Source organism: Drosophila bipectinata, unplaced genomic scaffold (genome assembly GCF_030179905.1).
Source record: "Drosophila bipectinata strain 14024-0381.07 unplaced genomic scaffold, DbipHiC1v2 scaffold_61, whole genome shotgun sequence".
Lineage (NCBI taxonomy): Eukaryota > Metazoa > Arthropoda > Insecta > Diptera > Drosophilidae > Drosophila > Drosophila bipectinata.
This window is the reverse complement of record NW_027222986.1, coordinates 1-5,000: the sequence shown is the minus strand read 5'-3', so window position 1 is coordinate 5,000 and position 5,000 is coordinate 1. Positions and strand designations below refer to the sequence as shown.

The window sequence follows — 5,000 nt, the reverse complement described above, 5'->3', positions numbered from 1 at the left end:
TTTCACTGCATTGCATGTGTCGCAAATAGCATTATCAAAAACTTTCATTTTTGATAAAGTGTACTTATTGCATGTCCGCTAAGGATTCTATTTAATCGTCTTGTGTCTATACGGTCGAAAATATCAGTTTTATAAAACCTAGGTTTCTTGGTGATGAAAGGCCAAAAGTTCCATAGAGAATACGTTATAGTCTCTTTCCCAATCATCTTGAATGTAATGAAATATATAGTTGATCGCATCACTCAATGTCCATCTAACATATTTGAAGGAGCCGTGTATAGAAGCGTTCTTTGCTGCTCTATCAGCAATTTCGTTTTCCCAAATATTTGCATGGCTGGGTATGTGGTGAACTACAACCTTTGGAAGCGTAGGACAATTTTCGATTTTGGAGAATATTTCCTGGGCAATATAATTGCTGGAACAGTTATTTTGTAAAGTTTGAATAGCGCCAAGCTTTATATATTTAGAATAGATTCTACTGTAGCTGGTTTTAGTGTATGAGCATGAAAGAGGTAAGAGTGAAGCAGTTGGAAGTCTGAACGCGAAGGATTTGGCTAACTCTTTAGCTGTACGAATTCAAATCTGTAAATGGGTGGTAGTTCAGCGAGATAATAAATAATTTTGACAGGAGTTAATTAAAAAAAGGTCTAAAGCGATTGTTCAAAACCAGAACATGGTGATACAGCTGCTTGTAGCACAACAGTCTAAATAATCTCTGCAGGCGCTACGAATATCAATGCGGAACGCCAATGGTGTATCGCGGCATAAACAAGAATTGTCACAATTCTTGACCGAAACCATATTGACGTTATGCTACTGGTGGAAACGCATCTTACAAGCAAATACCACTTTCATATAAGAGGCTATACAATCTGCCGCACAGATCATCCAGATGGGAAAGCCCACGGCGGAACTGGAGTTCTAATCAGAGAACGCATTAAACACCATTTTCACAAAAGGTTTGCAACAAACTTCTTGCAGGCAACATCGATACAAATTCAGTCAAGCAACGGAATCCTTTCAATCGCTGCCGTTTACTGCCCTCCTCGTTTCTCAATCTCGGAAGGACAATTTATGGACTTCTACAATTCACTTGGGGAACGATTTATAGCGGCAGGAGACTACGATGCCAAATATACGCACTGGAGATCACGTCTAGTGACTCCCAACGGAAGCCAATTGTACAATGCAATTATAAATGTGAAAAATAAACTGGACTACGTTTTCCCTGGAAGTCGCTGGCCAACAGACTCACGAAAGCTCCCAGACCTTATTGATTTTGCAGTGACAAAAAACATACCTCGCAATCTAATAAGTGCCAAAGCAGTCTTGGACTTATCATCAGACCACTCACCTGTGCTTCTAACGCTTCTTCAAAGCCCAGAAATAACCCCTTCAGCCTGACGACGCCAAAACGAACTGGCTAAAATACACATAGAACTCGCCCCGGAATTTAACATGGAATCGGATATCGACTACACCACGAGCTCCCTGGAAGAAGTACTTGTTGCGGCAGCTAAATCTCTCCTCCTCATGGGAAAGAAGTAAACCGAAACAAATACTTCAAATCTAATCAGCAAATCGAACAGCTCGTGCGAGAAAAGAGGCGCACGCTTCGTGATTTGCAAAACAGCAGATTACCAGCTTCAAAACAAGGCCTTAAGGAAGCAACCCGATCACTCGACCAGGCTCTTCACCAACAGGAAGAAAATGCACAGCTGAGGTACATCCAGAATCTCTCGCCAACAAGCACAAAGTACAACCTGTGGGGGCCTACCCATAAGAAAGTCTTCGGGATGCTGGGCTCGCAGCGACGAAGACCGACGAAGTTTCTTCCAGCCAAACCCAGCCTCAAATTCATTCCTCCTGCCAGACATTCAGCCAGAGTCCTCCCCTCAGCCAGCCGCACCTTCATTCCGGCCGAACGAAATCGGAAAAGTCATAAGAGGGTTAAACCAAAAAAGGCTCCCGGTGGTGACCTATTGACCCCAAAGATGCTGATCGAACTTCCAAAATGCGCTATAGAGGTCGTCTGCAAACTATTTAATGGAATCATTTATCTTGGCTATTTCCCAAAAAAGTGGAAGAAATCCATCATTATAATGATACCGAAGCCTGGAAAAGACCACGCAATTCCGTCATCATACAGACCAATAAGCCTTAGTTCTTGTTTGTCTAAATTGTTTAAAAAATGCGTGTTAACTCGCATAATACCACTTCTGGAAGCTTGCAATATTATCCCGGCACACCAATTTGGCTTCCGAAGAAACCATGAAACCATTTGCTAACATACACCGACAAGCTACTGGAATCATATCTCTACAATAGAGTGTTCTCAGTGAGGTGCAATGTGTCCATGAGGTGTCCATATCTTTTGTATACTGCGGATATTCCTACGAGCGCACAACTAACAACCTCAACGTTCGCCGATGATACCGCTATCCTTAGTCGCTCCAGATGCCAAACGCAGGCAACAACCCAACTGGCTAATCATCTCATAATAGTGGAAAGGTGGCTGTCCAACTGGCGCATTAAAACAAACGAACGAAAGTGTAAACATATAACAATTACTCTTAACAGACAAACATGCCCTCCGCTTTTACTAAACGGTATGCAAATCCCTCAAGCTAACGAAGTAACGTACCTTGGAGTCCACCTTGATAGACGACTTACCTGGCGTAAGCACATCGAATGCACGAATGCACAAAAAGATGCAACGAAAACTGAAAGCCAGCAGCCTCCACTGGATCATAAACTCACGATCGCCACTGTGCCTGGACTACAAGTTACTACTATACAATTCAGTCCTAAAGCCAATCTGGACGTATGGCTCCCAGCTGTGGGGGAACGCGAGCAGCAGCAACATAGACATCATACAGCGCGCACAATCAGAAATCTTGAGAACTATCACAGGGGCACCTTGGTATGTTCGCAACGAAAACATCCACCGGAATCTGGGCATCCTGGCAGTGAAAGACGAAATCCATAAGCAAAAAGAGTCATACAAAGAAAAACTGTCTTCGCACCCAAATTTCGCTCGGGGGTTTCTAGCGTATCCCGCCTTGACGCAACGACCTCCCAACCCAGCAATTGATTTTTAGGGCCGTCTAACTCCGTATCAGTCAATATGACTGTTAGTGAAGTTAAAAATATATGATTTGATACACCACTTGTTAGTCTCGCAAAGAGAAGATTGAAGAAATAAAAGCAACGTTCAAAAAAAAAAAAATATACATATAAGTAAGTAAAGTAACAATAGGTAAAACGGGCAGAGAGTTATGCATGCACATATGTATATTAGCGGTCTATTTTAATGTATGTTTTAACTCTCTTCCTGTTACTGGAAGAGAAAGCTCTCGGCGGTTGGCGATCCATCCGAATCCTCGCGGAGGCCTCCTAGTGGCCTGAATCAACTGCGCTCTACGATCTGGAGTTCATCTGAACATAAACACGAGCCCGTATAAGGAAACGTTTGGTCAACATATGGTCACGAACGGCAAAACTTTTCAACTATTAAGAGACTTATGTATGCTAGAAGATCAAAGTCCTTCGTAGCAAGATCACGCAGCAAAGTCCAAAATTCAAAAATAAAAAAAGTCAAAAATAAATTTACTTACCATTTTTGCAGCATCCACGATCGTTGTTTCCATAGATGTATGTATGTTGGACGTACAATGATAATGGCCAGTATTGGCGAACCAGGGTCCGAAAATTTCAGGATATTAATGGGACAGGTACCATTCGAATGGCCTAAAAAATAGCTCTCAAGTGGTATACCGTGCATAATGGCGCATCCTCTGTAAAAAAAGCTAGTGTGGGCATTCAAATTCCATAACAGAAATATGTGATGCTGTTAATGGCCAGTACTGGTGAATCAGGGTCTAAAAATTTCGGGACTTGATTTCATTAAATCTGTGGGAGCGATTTAAATAAAAATAGTCTTATAATGTTCTGAATAAAATAAGCTTTTCAACGGTATACCGTCGAATTTGGCGCATCTCTGTGAAGGACTTAATAGTTGGCACTTCTCTTATTTGTCAATTTATATGAGGAACTGTAATTCAATTTTCTCAAAATCTGTGGGAACGATTTGTATGATTTTTGGTCATACAGGGGCAAAGTGAAGGGGCAATTTTTCAAACCCAAAGCTAGCTATTCATTCAAAGCTATTTTAAGAGTGTAGAACCAAAAACCAAACCAAAGTAAGAAAAACAATAGTTTATTCAGTTCTTAACAATTCTATTGTTTATTTGATTAAATTTAGTGGCTAAATACGGAGTTAATTGAAAAGCAAAAAGTTCGTTGCTGTGTTCCAGTTCCACCGTTCCATTTCGATGCTAACTGAGCGACGCTAATTTGACGGACATATTTTTTTAAACACATTTTACCCTATAATAAAATTTGTTGGTTTTAAAATCATTTAAAAAATGTTAAAGCTAAAATAAACTATAATACCATTTTTGTATATTGAGGTTTGTATCATTTTATGTAAAGTACAAATAAAACTTAAAATAAAAAAAAACAACAAACCTTGCATTTAAAAAAAGCATTAAAAAAAAGCCCTCAAGGTCAGAAACGCTTGAGTGAAACTTTATCTGGATCATTTTTAATGATAAACCGACCAATGAGGCCGGGATTTGGTATACTGGGGGTTGGGGTGGTTTCAACAGCAGGTGTTGCTCTACTTGTACCTTCACGTAGGACGGGATTTTATTGGACGGCCTAATTTTCTGTTTTTATTATATTTTTTACAGTTTACTATTGCATGAGGCAGTGGCGCCAACTGCGGAACAGCTAAGTCAGCGGCGCCTGTTATATCCTTTGGCGGAGGAACGGAAATTCCTAGACCCCCACCTATATCTGGCTGATGACGGCCGCGATTTGGAAAGGGACAGCGAAAGCAGGGACCCCTTATTAAGACCCCTTTCCCTTAATAGGAAAACTCTGAGGCAGAGTTGACTTGTTTTGGTTTCAATCCGGAAGTAATCCAAGAACCGCAG

At 41.0% G+C, this 5,000-nt stretch overlaps 1 long non-coding RNA gene across 1 annotated transcript; it reads left to right on the top strand.

Moving 5' to 3' along the window:
• Positions 1 to 4,154: 4,154 nt before the first annotated feature.
• Positions 4,155 to 4,954, top strand: LOC138927714 (uncharacterized). The gene is made up of 3 exons (XR_011444189.1): positions 4,155 to 4,202; positions 4,265 to 4,472; positions 4,755 to 4,954. It is a non-coding gene; the product is annotated as an uncharacterized lncRNA (long non-coding RNA).
• The last annotated feature ends 46 nt before the right edge of the window (positions 4,955 to 5,000 follow it).